Below are 21,146 nucleotides of genomic sequence, written 5' to 3' on the forward strand. Positions count from 1 at the left end.
GGCCCTGACCATGTCAGAAAGCACACTGAAGCTACATTGGTCTCTGAAGGGTTGTGGCTATAGGTGGGTCCTGACCATGTCAGAGAGCACACTGAAGCTGCTTTCGTCTCTGAAGGGTGGATATAGGTGGGCCCTGACCATGTCAGAGAGCACACTGAAGCTACTTTAGTCTATGAAGGGGGTGGATATAGGTGGGCCCTGACCAAGTCAGAGAGCACACTGAAGCTACTTTAGTCTCTGAAGGGGGTGGATATAGGTGGGCCCTGACCATGCCAGAGAGCACACTGAAGCTACTTTAGTCTCTGAAGGCGGTAGATATAGGTGGGTCCTGATTATGTCAGAGAGCACACTGAAGCTACTTTAGTCTCTGAAGGGGGGTGGATATAGGTGGGCCCTGACCATGTCAGAAAGCACACTGAAGCTACATTGGTCTCTGAAGGGTTGTGGCTATAGGTGGGTCCTGACCATGTCAGAGAGCACACTGAAGCTGCTTTCGTCTCTGAAGGGTGGATATAGGTGGGCCCTGACCACGTCAGAGAGCACACTGAAGCTACTTTAGTCTCTGAAGGGGGGTGGATATAGGTGGGTCCTGACCACGTCAGAGAGCACACTGAAGCTACTTTAGTCTCTGAAGGGGGTGGATATAGGTGGGTCCTGGCCATGTCAGAGAGCACACTGAAGCTACTTTAGTCTCTGAAGGGGGTGGATATAGGTGGGCCCTGACCATGCCAGAGAGCACACTGAAGCTACTTTAGTCTCTGAAGGGGGTGGATATAGGTGGGTCCTGACCATGCCAGAGAGCACACTGAAGCTACTTTAGTCTCTGAAGGGGGGTGGATATAGGTGGGTCCTGACCACGTCAGAGAGCACACTGAAGCTACTTTAGTCTCTGAAGGGGGGTGGATATAGGTGGGTCCTGACCACGTCAGAGAGCACACTGAAGCTACTTTAGTCTCTAAAGGGGGTGGATACACGTGGACCCTGACCATGTCAGAGAGCACACTGAAGCTACTTTAGTCTCTGAAGGGGGGTGGATATAGGTGGGCCCTGACCATGCCAGAGAGCACACTGAAGCTACTTTAGTCTCTGGAGGGGGTGGATACACTTGGACCCTGACCATGTCAGAGAGCACACTGAAGCTACTTTAGTCTCTGTAATGGGGTGGATATAGGTGGGTCCTGACCATGCCAGAGAGCACACTGAAGCTGCTTTCGTCTCTGAAGGGTGGATATAGGTGGGCCCTGACCAAGTCAGAGAGCACACTGAAACTACTTTAGCCCCTGAAGGGAGTGGATATAGGTGGGCCCTGACCATGTCAGAAAGCACACTGAAGCTACATTGGTCTCTCAAGGGTTGTGGCTATAGGTGGGTCCTGACCATGTCAGAGAGCACACTGAAGCTGCTTTCGTCTCTGAAGGGGGTGGATATAGGTGGGCCCTGACCATGTCAGAGAGCACACTGAAACTACTTTAGCCCCTGAAGGGGGTGGATATAGGAGGACCCTGACCAAGTCAGAGAGCACACTGAAGCTACTTTAGTCTCTGAAGGGGGTGGATATAGGTGGGCCCTGACCATGTCAGAGAGCACACTGAAGCTACTTTAGTCTCTGAAGGGGGTGGATATAGGTGGGCCCTGACCATGTCAGAAAGCACACTGAAGCTACTTTAGTCTCTGAAGGGGGGTGGATATAGGTGGGCCCTAACCAAGTCAGAGAGCACACTGAAGCTACTTTAGTCTCTGAAGGGGGGTGGATATAGGTGGGCCCTGACCATGTCAGAAAGCACACTGAAGCTACATTGGTCTCTGAAGGGTTGTGGCTATAGGTGGGTCCTGACCATGTCAGAGAGCACACTGAAGCTGCTTTCGTCTCTGAAGGGTGGATATAGGTGGGCCCTGACCATGTCAGAGAGCACACTGAAGCTACTTTAGTCTATGAAGGGGGTGGATATAGGTGGGTACTGACCATGTCAGAGAGCACACTGAAGCTACTTTAGTCTATGAAGGGGGTGGATATAGGTTGGTCCTGACCACGTCAGAGAGCACACTGAAGCTACTTTAGCACCTGAAGGGAGTGGATATAGGTGGGTCCTGGCCATGTCAGAGAGCACACTGAAGTTACGTTAGTCTCTGAAAGGGGGTGGATATAGGTGGGCCCTGACCATGTCAGAGAGCACACTGAAGCTACTTTAGTCTCTGAAGGGGGTGGATACACGTGGACCCTGACCATGTCAGAGCGCACACTGAAGCTATGTTAGTCTCTGAAGGGGGTGCATATATGTGTGCCCTGACCACGTCAGAGAGCACACTGAAGCTACTTTAGTCTCTGTAAGGGAGTGGATATAGGTGGGCCCTGACCATGTCAGAGAGCACACTGAAGCTACTTTAGTCTCTGAAGGGGGTGGATACACGTGGACACTGACCATGTCAGAGCACACACTGAAGCTACTTTAGTCTCTGAAGGGGGTGCATATATGTGTGCCCTGACCACGTCAGAGAGCACACTGAAGCTACTTTAGTCTCTGTAAGGGAGTGGATATAGGTGGGCCCTGACCATGTCAGAGAGCACACTGAAGCTACTTTAGTCTCTGAAGGCGGTGGATATAGGTGGGTCCTGACCACGTCAGAGAGCACACTGAATCTACTTTAGTCTCTGAAGGGGGGTGGATATAGGTGGGCCCTGACCAAGTCAGAGAGTGCACTGAAACTACTTTAGCCCCTGAAGGGGGTGGATATAGGAGGACCCTGACCAAGTCAGAGAGCACACTGAAGCTACTTTAGTCTCTGAAGGGGGTGGATATAGGTGGGCCCTTACCATGTCAGAGAGCACATTGAAGCTACTTTAGTATCTGAAGGGGGTGAATATAGGTGGGCCCTGAACATGTCAGAGAGCACACTGAAGCTACTTTAGTCTCTGAAGGCGGTGGATATAGGTGGGTCCTGACCACGTCAGAGAGCACACTGAAGCTACTTTAGTCTCTGAAGGGGGGTGGATATAGGTGGGCCCTGACCAAGAAAGAGAGTGCACTGAAACTACTTTAGCCCCTGAAGGGGGTGGATATAGGAGGACCCTGACCAAGTCAGAGAGCACACTGAAGCTACTTTAGCCCCTGAAGGGGGTGGATATAGGTGGGTCCTGGCCATGTCAGAGAGCACACTGAAGCTACTTTAGTCTCTGAAGGGGGGTGGATATAGGTGGACCCTGACCAAGTCAGAGAGCACACTGAAGCTCCTTTCGTCTCTGAAGGGTGGATATAGGTGGGCCCTGACCATGTCAGAGAGCACACTGAAGCTGCTTTAGTCTCTGAAGGGGGGGTGGATATAGGTGGGCCCTGACCACGTCAGAGAGCACACTGAAGTTACGTTAGTCTCTGAAGGGGGAGTGGATATATGTGTGCCCTGACCACGTCAGAGAGCACACTGAAGCTACTTTAGTCTCTGTAATGGGGTGGATATAGGTGGGCCCTGACCACGTCAGAGAGCACACTGAAGCTACTTTAGTCTCTGAAGGGGGTGGATACACGTGGACCCTGACCATGTCAGAGCGCACACTAAAGCTACTTTAGTCTCTGAAGGGGGTGGATATAGGTGGGTCCTGACCACGTCAGAGAGCACACTGAAACTACTTTAGCCCCTTAAGGGAGTGGATATAGGTGGACCCTGACTATGTCAGAGAGCACACTGAAGCTACTTTAGTCTCTGAAGGGGGGTGGAAATAGGTGGGTCCTGACCATGTCAGAGAGCACACTTAAACTACGTTAGTCTCTGAAGGGGGTGGCTATAGGTGGGCCCTGACCATGTCAGAGAGCACACTGAAGCTACTTTAGTCTCTGAAGGGGGTGGATAAACGTGGACCGTGACCATGTCAGAGCGCACACTGAAGCTATGTTAGTCTCTGAAGGGGGTGGATATATGTGTGCCCTGACCACGTCAGAGAGCACACTGAAGCTACTTTAGTCTCTGTAATGGGGTGGATATAGGTGGGCCCTGACCATGTCAGAGAGCACACTGAAGCTACTTTAACCCCTGAAGGGGGTGGATATAGGAGGACCCTGACCAAGTCAGAGAGCACACTGAAGCTACTTTAGTCTCTGAAGGGGGAGTGGATATATGTGTGCCCTGACCACGTCAGAGAGCACACTGAAGCTACTTTAGTCTCTGTAATGGGGTGGATATAGGTGGGCCCTGACCATGTCAGAGAGCACACTGAAGCTACTTTAGCCCCTGAAGGGGGTGGATATAGGAGGACCCTGACCAAGTCAAAGAGCACACTGAAACTGCTTTAGTCTCTGAAGGGTGGATATAGGTGGGCCCTGGCCATGTCAGAGAGCACACTGAAGCTACTTTAGTCTCTGTAAGGGGGTGGATATAGGTAGGCCCTGACCACGTCAGAGAGCACACTGAAGCTACTTTAGTCTCTGAAGGGGGTGGATACACGTGGACCCTGACCATGTCAGAGCGCACACTGAAGCTACTTTAGTCTCTGAAGGGGGTGGATATAGGTGGGTCCTGACCATGTCAGAGAGCACACTGAAGCTACTTTAGTCTATGAAGGGGGTGGATATAGGTGGGCCCTGACCATGTCAGAGAGCACACTGAAGCTACTTTAGTCTCTGTAAGGGGGTGGATATAGGTGGGCCCTGACCACGTCAGAGAGCACACTGAAGCTACTTTAGTCTCTGAAGGGGGTGGATACACGTGGACCCTGACCATGTCAGAGCGCACACTGAAGCTACTTTAGTCTCTGAAGGGGGTGGATATAGGTGGGTCCTGACCATGTCAGAGAGCACACTGAAGCTACTTTAGTCTCTGAAAGGGGGTGGATATAGGTGGGTCCTGACCACGTCAGAGAGCACGCTGAAGCTACTTTAGTCTCTGAAGGGGGTGGATATAGGTGGGTCCTGGCCATGTCAGAGAGCACACTGAAGCTACTTTATTCTCTGAAGGGGGTGGATATAGGTGGGCCCTGACCATGCCAGAGAGCACACTGAAGCTACTTTAGTCTCTGAAGGGGTGGATATAGGTGGGTCCTGACCATGCCAGAGAGCACACTGAAGCTACTTTAGTCTCTGAAGGGGGGTGGATATAAGTGGGTCCTGACCACGTCAGAGAGCACACTGAAGCTACTTTAGTCTCTGAAGGGGGGTGGATATAGGTGGGTCCTGACCACGTCAGAGAGCACACTGAAGCTACTTTAGTCTCTGAAGGGGGTGGATACACGTGGACCCTGACCATGTCAGAGAGCACACTGAAGCTACTTTAGTCTCTGAAGGGGGGTGGATATAGGTGGGCCCTGACCATGCCAGAGAGCACACTGAAGCTACTTTAGTCTCTGAAGGGGGTGGATACACGTGGACCCTGACCATGTCAGAGAGCACACTGAAGCTACTTTAGTCTCTGTAATGGGGTGGATATAGGTGGGTCCTGACCATGCCAGAGAGCACACTGAAGCTGCTTTCGTCTCTGAAGGGTGGATATAGGTGGGCCCTGACCAAGTCAGAGAGCACACTGAAACTACTTTAGCCCCTGAAGGGAGTGGATATAGGTGGGCCCTGACCATGTCAGAAAGCACACTGAAGCTACATTGGTCTCTGAAGGGTTGTGGCTATAGGTGGGTCCTGACCATGTCAGAGAGCACACTGAAACTGCTTTCGTCTCTGAAGGGTGGATATAGGTGGGCCCTGACCATGTCAGAGAGCACACTGAAGTTACGTTAGTCTCTGAAAGGGGGTGGATATAGGTGGGCCCTGACCATGTCAGAGAGCACACTGAAGCTACTTTAGTCTCTGAAGGGGGTGGATACACGTGGACCCTGACCATGTCAGAGAGCACACTGAAGCTACTTTAGTCTCTGTAATGGGGTGGATATAGGTGGGTCCTGACCATGCCAGAGAGCACACTGAAGCTGCTTTCGTCTCTGAAGGGTGGATATAGGTGGGCCCTGACCAAGTCAGAGAGCACACTGAAACTACTTTAGCCCCTGAAGGGAGTGGATATAGGTGGGCCCTGACCATGTCAGAAAGCACACTGAAGCTACATTGGTCTCTGAAGGGTTGTGGCTATAGGTGGGTCCTGACCATGTCAGAGAGCACACTGAAACTGCTTTCGTCTCTGAAGGGTGGATATAGGTGGGCCCTGACCATGTCAGAGAGCACACTGAAGTTACGTTAGTCTCTGAAAGGGGGTGGATATAGGTGGGCCCTGACCATGTCAGAGAGCACACTGAAGCTACTTTAGTCTCTGAAGGGGGTGGATACACGTGGACCCTGACCATGTCAGAGCGCACACTGAAGCTATGTTAGTCTCTGAAGGGGTGCATATATGTGTGCCCTGACCACGTCAGAGAGCACACTGAAGCTACTTTAGTCTCTGTAAGGGAGTGGATATAGGTGGGCCCTGACCATGTCAGAGAGCACACTGAAGCTACTTTAGTCTCTGTAAGGGAGTGGATATAGGTGGGTCCTGACCATGTCAGAGAGCACACTGAAGCTACTTTAGTCTCTGTAAGGGAGTGGATATAGGTGGGCCCTGACCATGTCGGAGAGCACACTGAAACTACTTTAGCCCCTGAAGGGGGTGGATATAGGAGGACCCTGACCAAGTCAGAGAGCACACTGAAGCTACTTTAGTCTCTGAAGGGGTGGATATAGGTGGGCCCTGACCATGTCAGAGAGCACACTGAAGCTACTTTAGTCTCTGAAGGGGGTGGATATAGGTGGGCCCTGACCATGTCAGAAAGCACACTGAAGCTACTTTAGTCTCTGAAGGGGGGTGGATATAGGTGGGCCCTGACCAAGTCAGAGAGCACACTGAAGCTACTTTAGTCTCTGAAGGGGGTGGATATAGGTGGGCCCTGACCATGCCAGAGAGCACACTGAAGCTACTTTAGTCTCTGAAGGCGGTAGATATAGGTGGGTCCTGACCATGTCAGAGAGCACACTGAAGCTACTTTAGTCTCTGAAGGGGGGTGGATATAGGTGGGCCCTGACCATGTCAGAAAGCACACTGAAGCTACATTGGTCTCTGAAGGGTTGTGGCTATAGGTGGGTCCTGACCATGTCAGAGAGCACACTGAAGCTGCTTTCGTCTCTGAAGGGTGGATATAGGTGGGCCCTGACCACGTCAGAGAGCACACTGAAGCTACTTTAGTCTCTGAAGGGGGGTGGATATAGGTGGGTCCTGACCACGTCAGAGAGCACACTGAAGCTACTTTAGTCTCTGAAGGGGGTGGATATAGGTGGGTCCTGGCCACGTCAGAGAGCACACTGAAGCTACTTTAGTCTCTGAAGGGGGTGGATATAGGTGGGCCCTGACCATGCCAGAGAGCACACTGAAGCTACTTTAGTCTCTGAAGGGGGTGGATATAGGTGGGTCCTGACCATGCCAGAGAGCACACTGAAGCTACTTTAGTCTCTGAAGGGGGGTGGATATAGGTGGGTCCTGACCACGTCAGAGAGCACACTGAAGCTACTTTAGTCTCTGAAGGGGGGTGGATATAGGTGGGTCCTGACCACGTCAGAGAGCACACTGAAGCTACTTTAGTCTCTAAAGGGGGTGGATACACGTGGACCCTGACCATGTCAGAGAGCACACTGAAGCTACTTTAGTCTCTGAAGGGGGGTGGATATAGGTGGGCCCTGACCATGCCAGAGAGCACACTGAAGCTACTTTAGTCTCTGAAGGGGGTGGATACACGTGGACCCTGACCATGTCAGAGAGCACACTGAAGCTACTTTAGTCTCTGTAATGGGGTGGATATAGGTGGGTCCTGACCATGCCAGAGAGCACACTGAAGCTGCTTTCGTCTCTGAAGGGTGGATATAGGTGGGCCCTGACCAAGTCAGAGAGTGCACTGAAACTACTTTAGCCCCTGAAGGGGGTGGATATAGGAGGACCCTGACCAAGTCAGAGAGCACACTGAAGCTACTTTAGTCTCTGAAGGGGGTGGATATAGGTGGGCCCTTACCATGTCAGAGAGCACACTGAAGCTACTTTAGTATCTGAAGGGGGTGAATATAGGTGGGCCCTGAACATGTCAGAGAGCACACTGAAGCTACTTTAGTCTCTGAAGGCGGTGGATATAGGTGGGTCCTGACCACGTCAGAGAGCACACTGAAGCTACTTTAGTCTCTGAAGGGGGGTGGATATAGGTGGGCCCTGACCAAGAAAGAGAGTGCACTGAAACTACTTTAGCCCCTGAAGGGGGTGGATATAGGAGGACCCTGACCAAGTCAGAGAGCACACTGAAGCTACTTTAGCCCCTGAAGGGGGTGGATATAGGTGGGTCCTGGCCATGTCAGAGAGCACACTGAAGCTACTTTAGTCTCTGAAGGGGGGTGGATATAGGTGGACCCTGACCAAGTCAGAGAGCACACTGAAGCTCCTTTCGTCTCTGAAGGGTGGATATAGGTGGGCCCTGACCATGTCAGAGAGCACACTGAAGCTGCTTTAGTCTCTGAAGGGGGGGTGGATATAGGTGGGCCCTGACCACGTCAGAGAGCACACTGAAGTTACGTTAGTCTCTGAAGGGGGAGTGGATATATGTGTGCCCTGACCACGTCAGAGAGCACACTGAAGCTACTTTAGTCTCTGTAATGGGGTGGATATAGGTGGGCCCTGACCACGTCAGAGAGCACACTGAAGCTACTTTAGTCTCTGAAGGGGGTGGATACACGTGGACCCTGACCATGTCAGAGCGCACACTAAAGCTACTTTAGTCTCTGAAGGGGGTGGATATAGGTGGGTCCTGACCACGTCAGAGAGCACACTGAAACTACTTTAGCCCCTTAAGGGAGTGGATATAGGTGGACCCTGACTATGTCAGAGAGCACACTGAAGCTACTTTAGTCTCTGAAGGGGGGTGGAAATAGGTGGGTCCTGACCATGTCAGAGAGCACACTTAAACTACGTTAGTCTCTGAAGGGGGTGGCTATAGGTGGGCCCTGACCATGTCAGAGAGCACACTGAAGCTACTTTAGTCTCTGAAGGGGGTGGATAAACGTGGACCGTGACCATGTCAGAGCGCACACTGAAGCTATGTTAGTCTCTGAAGGGGGTGGATATATGTGTGCCCTGACCACGTCAGAGAGCACACTGAAGCTACTTTAGTCTCTGTAATGGGGTGGATATAGGTGGGCCCTGACCATGTCAGAGAACACACTGAAGCTACTTTAACCCCTGAAGGGGGTGGATATAGGAGGACCCTGACCAAGTCAGAGAGCACACTGAAGCTACTTTAGTCTCTGAAGGGGGAGTGGATATATGTGTGCCCTGACCACGTCAGAGAGCACACTGAAGCTACTTTAGTCTCTGTAATGGGGTGGATATAGGTGGGCCCTGACCATGTCAGAGAGCACACTGAAGCTACTTTAGCCCCTGAAGGGGGTGGATATAGGAGGACCCTGACCAAGTCAAAGAGCACACTGAAACTGCTTTAGTCTCTGAAGGGTGGATATAGGTGGGCCCTGGCCATGTCAGAGAGCACACTGAAGCTACTTTAGTCTCTGTAAGGGGGTGGATATAGGTAGGCCCTGACCACGTCAGAGAGCACACTGAAGCTACTTTAGTCTCTGAAGGGGGTGGATACACGTGGACCCTGACCATGTCAGAGCGCACACTGAAGCTACTTTAGTCTCTGAAGGGGTGGATATAGGTGGGTCCTGACCATGTCAGAGAGCACACTGAAGCTACTTTAGTCTATGAAGGGGGTGGATATAGGTGGGCCCTGACCATGTCAGAGAGCACACTGAAGCTACTTTAGTCTCTGTAAGGGGGTGGATATAGGTGGGCCCTGACCACGTCAGAGAGCACACTGAAGCTACTTTAGTCTCTGAAGGGGGTGGATACACGTGGACCCTGACCATGTCAGAGCGCACACTGAAGCTACTTTAGTCTCTGAAGGGGGTGGATATAGGTGGGTCCTGACCACGTCAGAGAGCACACTGAAGCTACTTTAGTCTCTGAAAGGGGGTGGATATAGGTGGGTCCTGACCACGTCAGAGAGCACGCTGAAGCTACTTTAGTCTCTGAAGGGGGTGGATATAGGTGGGTCCTGGCCATGTCAGAGAGCACACTGAAGCTACTTTATTCTCTGAAGGGGGTGGATATAGGTGGGCCCTGACCATGCCAGAGAGCACACTGAAGCTACTTTAGTCTCTGAAGGGGTGGATATAGGTGGGTCCTGACCATGCCATAGAGCACACTGAAGCTACTTTAGTCTCTGAAGGGGGGTGGATATAAGTGGGTCCTGACCACGTCAGAGAGCACACTGAAGCTACTTTAGTCTCTGAAGGGGGGTGGATATAGGTGGGTCCTGACCACGTCAGAGAGCACACTGAAGCTACTTTAGTCTCTGAAGGGGGTGGATACACGTGGACCCTGACCATGTCAGAGAGCACACTGAAGCTACTTTAGTCTCTGAAGGGGGGTGGATATAGGTGGGCCCTGACCATGCCAGAGAGCACACTGAAGCTACTTTAGTCTCTGAAGGGGGTGGATACACGTGGACCCTGACCATGTCAGAGAGCACACTGAAGCTACTTTAGTCTCTGTAATGGGGTGGATATAGGTGGGTCCTGACCATGCCAGAGAGCACACTGAAGCTGCTTTCGTCTCTGAAGGGTGGATATAGGTGGGCCCTGACCAAGTCAGAGAGCACACTGAAACTACTTTAGCCCCTGAAGGGAGTGGATATAGGTGGGCCCTGACCATGTCAGAAAGCACACTGAAGCTACATTGGTCTCTGAAGGGTTGTGGCTATAGGTGGGTCCTGACCATGTCAGAGAGCACACTGAAACTGCTTTCGTCTCTGAAGGGTGGATATAGGTGGGCCCTGACCATGTCAGAGAGCACACTGAAGTTACGTTAGTCTCTGAAAGGGGGTGGATATAGGTGGGCCCTGACCATGTCAGAGAGCACACTGAAGCTACTTTAGTCTCTGAAGGGGGTGGATACACGTGGACCCTGACCATGTCAGAGAGCACACTGAAGCTACTTTAGTCTCTGTAATGGGGTGGATATAGGTGGGTCCTGACCATGCCAGAGAGCACACTGAAGCTGCTTTCGTCTCTGAAGGGTGGATATAGGTGGGCCCTGACCAAGTCAGAGAGCACACTGAAACTACTTTAGCCCCTGAAGGGAGTGGATATAGGTGGGCCCTGACCATGTCAGAAAGCACACTGAAGCTACATTGGTCTCTGAAGGGTTGTGGCTATAGGTGGGTCCTGACCATGTCAGAGAGCACACTGAAACTGCTTTCGTCTCTGAAGGGTGGATATAGGTGGGCCCTGACCATGTCAGAGAGCACACTGAAGTTACGTTAGTCTCTGAAAGGGGGTGGATATAGGTGGGCCCTGACCATGTCAGAGAGCACACTGAAGCTACTTTAGTCTCTGAAGGGGGTGGATACACGTGGACCCTGACCATGTCAGAGCGCACACTGAAGCTATGTTAGTCTCTGAAGGGGTGCATATATGTGTGCCCTGACCACGTCAGAGAGCACACTGAAGCTACTTTAGTCTCTGTAAGGGAGTGGATATAGGTGGGCCCTGACCATGTCAGAGAGCACACTGAAGCTACTTTAGTCTCTGTAAGGGAGTGGATATAGGTGGGTCCTGACCATGTCGGAGAGCACACTGAAGCTACTTTAGTCTCTGTAAGGGAGTGGATATAGGTGGGCCCTGACCATGTCGGAGAGCACACTGAAACTACTTTAGCCCCTGAAGGGGGTGGATATAGGAGGACCCTGACCAAGTCAGAGAGCACACTGAAGCTACTTTAGTCTCTGAAGGGGTGGATATAGGTGGGCCCTGACCATGTCAGAGAGCACACTGAAGCTACTTTAGTCTCTGAAGGGGGTGGATATAGGTGGGCCCTGACCATGTCAGAAAGCACACTGAAGCTACTTTAGTCTCTGAAGGGGGGTGGATATAGGTGGGCCCTGACCAAGTCAGAGAGCACACTGAAGCTACTTTAGTCTCTGAAGGGGGTGGATATAGGTGGGCCCTGACCATGCCAGAGAGCACACTGAAGCTACTTTAGTCTCTGAAGGCGGTAGATATAGGTGGGTCCTGACCATGTCAGAGAGCACACTGAAGCTACTTTAGTCTCTGAAGGGGGGTGGATATAGGTGGGCCCTGACCATGTCAGAAAGCACACTGAAGCTACATTGGTCTCTGAAGGGTTGTGGCTATAGGTGGGTCCTGACCATGTCAGAGAGCACACTGAAGCTGCTTTCGTCTCTGAAGGGTGGATATAGGTGGGCCCTGACCACGTCAGAGAGCACACTGAAGCTACTTTAGTCTCTGAAGGGGGGTGGATATAGGTGGGTCCTGACCACGTCAGAGAGCACACTGAAGCTACTTTAGTCTCTGAAGGGGGTGGATATAGGTGGGTCCTGGCCACGTCAGAGAGCACACTGAAGCTACTTTAGTCTCTGAAGGGGGTGGATATAGGTGGGTCCTGACCACGTCAGAGAGCACACTGAAGCTACTTTAGTCTATGAAGGGGGTGGATATAGGTGGGCCCTGACCATGTCAGAGAGCACACTGAAGCTACTTTAGTCTCTGTAAGGGGGTGGATATAGGTGGGCCCTGACCACGTCAGAGAGCACACTGAAGCTACTTTAGTCTCTGAAGGGGGTGGATACACGTGGACCCTGACCATGTCAGAGCGCACACTGAAGCTACTTTAGTCTCTGAAGGGGGTGGATATAGGTGGGTCCTGACCACGTCAGAGAGCACACTGAAGCTACTTTAGTCTCTGAAAGGGGGTGGATATAGGTGGGTCCTGACCACGTCAGAGAGCACGCTGAAGCTACTTTAGTCTCTGAAGGGGGTGGATATAGGTGGGTCCTGGCCATGTCAGAGAGCACACTGAAGCTACTTTAGTCTCTGAAGGGGGTGGATATAGGTGGGCCCTGACCATGCCAGAGAGCACACTGAAGCTACTTTAGTCTCTGAAGGGGTGGATATAGGTGGGTCCTGACCATGCCAGAGAGCACACTGAAGCTACTTTAGTCTCTGAAGGGGGGTGGATATAAGTGGGTCCTGACCACGTCAGAGAGCACACTGAAGCTACTTTAGTCTCTGAAGGGGGGTGGATATAGGTGGGTCCTGACCACGTCAGAGAGCACACTGAAGCTACTTTAGTCTCTGAAGGGGGTGGATACACGTGGACCCTGACCATGTCAGAGAGCACACTGAAGCTACTTTAGTCTCTGAAGGGGGGTGGATATAGGTGGGCCCTGACCATGCCAGAGAGCACACTGAAGCTACTTTAGTCTCTGAAGGGGGTGGATACACGTGGACCCTGACCATGTCAGAGAGCACACTGAAGCTACTTTAGTCTCTGTAATGGGGTGGATATAGGTGGGTCCTGACCATGCCAGAGAGCACACTGAAGCTGCTTTCGTCTCTGAAGGGTGGATATAGGTGGGCCCTGACCAAGTCAGAGAGCACACTGAAACTACTTTAGCCCCTGAAGGGAGTGGATATAGGTGGGCCCTGACCATGTCAGAAAGCACACTGAAGCTACATTGGTCTCTGAAGGGTTGTGGCTATAGGTGGGTCCTGACCATGTCAGAGAGCACACTGAAACTGCTTTCGTCTCTGAAGGGTGGATATAGGTGGGCCCTGACCATGTCAGAGAGCACACTGAAGTTACGTTAGGCTCTGAAAGGGGGTGGATATAGGTGGGCCCTGACCATGTCAGAGAGCACACTGAAGCTACTTTAGTCTCTGAAGGGGGTGGATACACGTGGACCCTGACCATGTCAGAGAGCACACTGAAGCTACTTTAGTCTCTGTAATGGGGTGGATATAGGTGGGTCCTGACCATGCCAGAGAGCACACTGAAGCTGCTTTCGTCTCTGAAGGGTGGATATAGGTGGGCCCTGACCAAGTCAGAGAGCACACTGAAACTACTTTAGCCCCTGAAGGGAGTGGATATAGGTGGGCCCTGACCATGTCAGAAAGCACACTGAAGCTACATTGGTCTCTGAAGGGTTGTGGCTATAGGTGGGTCCTGACCATGTCAGAGAGCACACTGAAACTGCTTTCGTCTCTGAAGGGTGGATATAGGTGGGCCCTGACCATGTCAGAGAGCACACTGAAGTTACGTTAGTCTCTGAAAGGGGGTGGATATAGGTGGGCCCTGACCATGTCAGAGAGCACACTGAAGCTACTTTAGTCTCTGAAGGGGGTGGATACACGTGGACCCTGACCATGTCAGAGCGCACACTGAAGCTATGTTAGTCTCTGAAAGGGTGCATATATGTGTGCCCTGACCACGTCAGAGAGCACACTGAAGCTACTTTAGTCTCTGTAAGGGAGTGGATATAGGTGGGCCCTGACCATGTCAGAGAGCACACTGAAGCTACTTTAGTCTCTGTAAGGGAGTGGATATAGGTGGGTCCTGACCATGTCAGAGAGCACACTGAAGCTACTTTAGTCTCTGTAAGGGAGTGGATATAGGTGGGCCCTGACCATGTCGGAGAGCACACTGAAACTACTTTAGCCCCTGAAGGGGGTGGATATAGGAGGACCCTGACCAAGTCAGAGAGCACACTGAAGCTACTTTAGTCTCCGAAGGGGTGGATATAGGTGGGCCCTGACCATGTCAGAGAGCACACTGAAGCTACTTTAGTCTCTGAAGGGGGTGGATATAGGTGGGCCCTGACCATGTCAGAAAGCACACTGAAGCTACTTTAGTCTCTGAAGGGGGGTGGATATAGGTGGGCCCTGACCAAGTCAGAGAGCACACTGAAGCTACTTTAGTCTCTGAAGGGGGTGGATATAGGTGGGCCCTGACCATGCCAGAGAGCACACTGAAGCTACTTTAGTCTCTGAAGGCGGTAGATATAGGTGGGTCCTGACCATGTCAGAGAGCACACTGAAGCTACTTTAGTCTCTGAAGGGGGGTGGATATAGGTGGGCCCTGACCATGTCAGAAAGCACACTGAAGCTACATTGGTCTCTGAAGGGTTGTGGCTATAGGTGGGTCCTGACCATGTCAGAGAGCACACTGAAGCTGCTTTCGTCTCTGAAGGGTGGATATAGGTGGGCCCTGACCACGTCAGAGAGCACACTGAAGCTACTTTAGTCTCTGAAGGGGGGTGGATATAGGTGGGTCCTGACCACGTCAGAGAGCACACTGAAGCTACTTTAGTCTCTGAAGGGGGTGGATATAGGTGGGTCCTGGCCATGTCAGAGAGCACACTGAAGCTACTTTAGTCTCTGAAGGGGGTGGATATAGGTGGGCCCTGACCATGCCAGAGAGCACACTGAAGCTACTTTAGTCTCTGAAGGGGGTGGATATAGGTGGGTCCTGACCATGCCAGAGAGCACACTGAAGCTACTTTAGTCTCTGAAGGGGGGTGGATATAGGTGGGTCCTGACCACGTCAGAGAGCACACTGAAGCTACTTTAGTCTCTGAAGGGGGGTGGATATAGGTGGGTCCTGACCACGTCAGAGAGCACACTGAAGCTACTTTAGTCTCTAAAGGGGGTGGATACACGTGGACCCTGACCATGTCAGAGAGCACACTGAAGCTACTTTAGTCTCTGAAGGGGGGTGGATATAGGTGGGCCCTGACCATGCCAGAGAGCACACTGAAGCTACTTTAGTCTCTGGAGGGGGTGGATACACTTGGACCCTGACCATGTCAGAGAGCACACTGAAGCTACTTTAGTCTCTGTAATGGGGTGGATATAGGTGGGTCCTGACCATGCCAGAGAGCACACTGAAGCTGCTTTCGTCTCTGAAGGGTGGATATAGGTGGGCCCTGACCAAGTCAGAGAGCACACTGAAACTACTTTAGCCCCTGAAGGGAGTGGATATAGGTGGGCCCTGACCATGTCAGAAAGCACACTGAAGCTACATTGGTCTCTCAAGGATTGTGGCTATAGGTGGGTCCTGACCATGTCAGAGAGCACACTGAAGCTGCTTTCGTCTCTGAAGGGGGTGGATATAGGTGGGCCCTGACCATGTCATAGAGCACACTGAAACTACTTTAGCCCCTGAAGGGGGTGGATATAGGAGGACCCTGACCAAGTCAGAGAGCACACTGAAGCTACTTTAGTCTCTGAAGGGGGTGGATATAGGTGGGCCCTGACCATGTCAGAGAGCACACTGAAGCTACTTTAGTCTCTGAAGGGGGTGGATATAGGTGGGCCCTGACCATGTCAGAAAGCACACTGAAGCTACTTTAGTCTCTGAAGGGGGGTGGATATAGGTGGGCCCTGACCAAGTCAGAGAGCACACTGAAGCTACTTTAGTCTCTGAAGGGGGGTGGATATAGGTGGGCCCTGACCATGTCAGAAAGCACACTGAAGCTACATTGGTCTCTGAAGGGTTGTGGCTATAGGTGGGTCCTGACCATGTCAGAGAGCACACTGAAGCTGCTTTCGTCTCTGAAGGGTGGATATAGGTGGGCCCTGACCATGTCAGAGAGCACACTGAAGCTACTTTAGTCTATGAAGGGGGTGGATATAGGTGGGCCCTGACCAAGTCAGAGAGCACACTGAAGCTACTTTAGTCTCTGAAGGGGGTGGATATAGGTGGGCCCTGACCATGCCAGAGAGCACACTGAAGCTACTTTAGTCTCTGAAGGCGGTAGATATAGGTGGGTCCTGACCATGTCAGAGAGCACACTGAAGCTACTTTAGTCTCTGAAGGGGGGTGGATATAGGTGGGCCCTGACCATGTCAGAAAGCACACTGAAGCTACATTGGTCTCTGAAGGGTTGTGGCTATAGGTGGGTCCTGACCATGTCAGAGAGCACACTGAAGCTGCTTTCGTCTCTGAAGGGTGGATATAGGTGGGCCCTGACCACGTCAGAGAGCACACTGAAGCTACTTTAGTCTCTGAAGGGGGGTGGATATAGGTGGGTCCTGACCACGTCAGAGAGCACACTGAAGCTACTTTAGTCTCTGAAGGGGGTGGATATAGGTGGGTCCTGGCCATGTCAGAGAGCACACTGAAGCTACTTTAGTCTCTGAAGGGGGTGGATATAGGTGGGCCCTGACCATGCCAGAGAGCACACTGAAGCTACTTTAGTCTCTGAAGGGGGTGGATATAGGTGGGTCCTGACCATGCCAGAGAGCACACTGAAGCTACTTTAGTCTCTGAAGGGGGGTGGATATAGGTGGGTCCTGACCACGTCAGAGAGCACACTGAAGCTACTTTAGTCTCTGAAGGGGGGTGGATATAGGTGGGTCCTGACCACGTCAGAGAGCACACTGAAGCTACTTTAGTCTCTAAAGGGGGTGGATACACGTGGACCCTGACCATGTCAGAGAGCACACTGAAGCTACTTTAGTCTCTGAAGGGGGGTGGATATAGGTGGGCCCTGACCATGCCAGAGAGCACACTGAAGCTACTTTAGTCTCTGGAGGGGGTGGATACACTTGGACCCTGACCATGTCAGAGAGCACACTGAAGCTACTTTAGTCTCTGTAATGGGGTGGATATAGGTGGGTCCTGACAATGCCAGAGAGCACACTGAAGCTGCTTTCGTCTCTGAAGGGTGGATATAGGTGGGCCCTGACCAAGTCAGAGAGCACACTGAAACTACTTTAGCCCCTGAAGGGAGTGGATATAGGCGGGCCCTGACCATGTCAGAAAGCACACTGAAGCTACATTGGTCTCTCAAGGGTTGTGGCTATAGGTGGGTCCTGACCATGTCAGAGAGCACACTGAAGCTGCTTTCGTCTCTGAAGGGGGTGGATATAGGTGGGCCCTGACCATGTCAGAGAGCACACTGAAACTACTTTAGTCCCTGAAGGGGGTGGATATAGGAGGACCCTGACCAAGTCAGAGAGCACACTGAAGCTACTTTAGTCTCTGAAGGGGGTGGATATAGGTGGGCCCTGACCATGTCAGAGAGCACACTGAAGCTACTTTAGTCTCTGAAGGGGGTGGATATAGGTGGGCCCTGACCATGTCAGAAAGCACACTGAAGCTACTTTAGTCTCTGAAGGGGGGTGGATATAGGTGGGCCCTGACCAAGTCAGAGAGCACACTGAAGCTACTTTAGTCTCTGAAGGGGGGTGGATATAGGTGGGCCCTGACCATGTCAGAAAGCACACTGAAGCTACATTGGTCTCTGAAGGGTTGTGGCTATAGGTGGGTCCTGACCATGTCAGAGAGCACACTGAAGCTGCTTTCGTCTCTGAAGGGTGGATATAGGTGGGCCCTGACCATGTCAGAGAGCACACTGAAGCTACTTTAGTCTATGAAGGGGGTGGATATAGGTGGGTACTGACCATGTCAGAGAGCACACTGAAGCTACTTTAGTCTATGAAGGGGGTGGATATAGGTGGGTCCTGACCACGTCAGAGAGCACACTGAAGCTACTTTAGCACCTGAAGGGAGTGGATATAGGTGGGTCCTGGCCATGTCAGAGAGCACACTGAAGTTACGTTAGTCTCTGAAAGGGGGTGGATATAGGTGGGCCCTGACCATGTCAGAGAGCACACTGAAGCTACTTTAGTCTCTGAAGGGGGTGGATACACGTGGACCCTGACCATGTCAGAGCGCACACTGAAGCTATGTTAGTCTCTGAAGGGGGTGCATATATGTGTGCCCTGACCACGTCAGAGAGCACACTGAAGCTACTTTAGTCTCTGTAAGGGAGTGGATATAGGTGGGCCCTGACCATGTCAGAGAGCACACTGAAGCTACTTTAGTCTCTGAAGGGGGTGGATACACGTGGACACTGACCATGTCAGAGCACACACTGAAGCTACTTTAGTCTCTGAAGGGGGTGCATATATGTGTGCCCTGACCACGTCAGAGAGCACACTGAAGCTACTTTAGTCTCTGTAAGGGAGTGGATATAGGTGGGCCCTGACCATGTCAGAGAGCACACTGAAGCTACTTTAGTCTCTGAAGGCGGTGGATATAGGTGGGTCCTGACCACGTCAGAGAGCACACTGAATCTACTTTAGTCTCTGAAGGGGGGTGGATATAGGTGGGCCCTGACCAAGTCAGAGAGTGCACTGAAACTACTTTAGCCCCTGAAGGGGGTGGATATAGGAGGACCCTGACCAAGTCAGAGAGCACACTGAAGCTACTTTAGTCTCTGAAGGGGGTGGATATAGGTGGGCCCTTACCATGTCAGAGAGCACATTGAAGCTACTTTAGTATCTGAAGGGGGTGAATATAGGTGGGCCCTGAACATGTCAGAGAGCACACTGAAGCTACTTTAGTCTCTGAAGGCGGTGGATATAGGTGGGTCCTGACCACGTCAGAGAGCACACTGAAGCTACTTTAGTCTCTGAAGGGGGGTGGATATAGGTGGGCCCTGACCAAGAAAGAGAGTGCACTGAAACTACTTTAGCCCCTGAAGGGGGTGGATATAGGAGGACCCTGACCAAGTCAGAGAGCACACTGAAGCTACTTTAGCCCCTGAAGGGGGTGGATATAGGTGGGTCCTGGCCATGTCAGAGAGCACACTGAAGCTACTTTAGTCTCTGAAGGGGGGTGGATATAGGTGGACCCTTACCAAGTCAGAGAGCACACTGAAGCTCCTTTCGTCTCTGAAGGGTGGATATAGGTGGGCCCTGACCATGTCAGAGAGCACACTGAAGCTGCTTTAGTCTCTGAAGGGGGGGTGGATATAGGTGGGCCCTGACCACGTCAGAGAGCACACTGAAGTTACGTTAGTCTCTGAAGGGGGAGTGGATATATGTGTGCCCTGACCACGTCAGAGAGCACACTGAAGCTACTTTAGTCTCTGTAATGGGGTGGATATAGGTGGGCCCTGACCACGTCAGAGAGCACACCGAAGCTACTTTAGTCTCTGAAGGGGGTGGATACACGTGGACCCTGACCATGTCAGAGCGCACACTAAAGCTACTTTAGTCTCTGAAGGGGGTGGATATAGGTGGGTCCTGACCACGTCAGAGAGCACACTGAAACTACTTTAGCCCCTTAAGGGAGTGGATATAGGTGGACCCTGACTATGTCAGAGAGCACACTGAAGCTACTTTAGTCTCTGAAGGGGGGTGGAAATAGGTGGGTCCTGACCATGTCAGAGAGCACACTTAAACTACGTTAGTCTCTGAAGGGGGTGGCTATAGGTGGGCCCTGACCATGTCAGAGAGCACACTGAAGCTACTTTAGTTTCTGAAGGGGGTGGATAAACGTGGACCGTGACCATGTCAGAGCGCACACTGAAGCTATGTTAGTCTCTGAAGGGGGTGGATATATGTGTGCCCTGACCACGTCAGAGAGCACACTGAAGCTACTTTAGTCTCTGTAATGGGGTGGATATAGGTGGGCCCTGACCATGTCAGAGAGCACACTGAAGCTACTTTAACCCCTGAAGGGGGTGGATATAGGAGGACCCTGACCAAGTCAGAGAGCACACTGAAGCTACTTTAGTCTCTGTAATGGGGTGGATATAGGTGGGCCCTGACCATGTCAGAGAGCACACTGAAGCTACTTTAGCCCCTGAAGGGGGTGGATATAGGAGGACCCTGACCAAGTCAAAGAGCACACTGAAACTGCTTTAGTCTCTGAAGGGTGGATATAGGTGGGCCCTGGCCATGTCAGAGAGCACACTGAAGCTACTTTAGTCTCTGTAAGGGGGTGGATATAGGTAGGCCCTGACCACGTCAGAGAGCACACTGAAGCTACTTTAGTCTCTGAAGGGGGTGGATACACGTGGACCCTGACCATGTCAGAGCGCACACTGAAGCTACTTTAGTCTCTGAAGGGGGTGGATATAGGTGGGTCCTGACCATGTCAGAGAGCACACTGAAGCTACTTTAGTCTATGAAGGGGGTGGATATAGGTGGGCCCTGACCATGTCAGAGAGCACACTGAAGCTACTTTAGTCTCTGTAAGGGGGTGGATATAGGTGGGCCCTGACCACGTCAGAGAGCACACTGAAGCTACTTTAGTCTCTGAAGGGGGTGGATACACGTGGACCCTGACCATGTCAGAGCGCACACTGAAGCTACTTTAGTCTCTGAAGGGGGTGGATATAGGTGGGTCCTGACCACGTCAGAGAGCACACTGAAGCTACTTTAGTCTCTGAAAGGGGGTGGATATAGGTGGGTCCTGACCACGTCAGAGAGCACGCTGAAGCTACTTTAGTCTCTGAAGGGGGTGGATATAGGTGGGTCCTGGCCATGTCAGAGAGC

This window comes from Lissotriton vulgaris, chromosome 12 (genome assembly GCF_964263255.1).
Source record: "Lissotriton vulgaris chromosome 12, aLisVul1.2, whole genome shotgun sequence".
Taxonomy (NCBI): Eukaryota; Metazoa; Chordata; class Amphibia; order Caudata; family Salamandridae; genus Lissotriton; species Lissotriton vulgaris.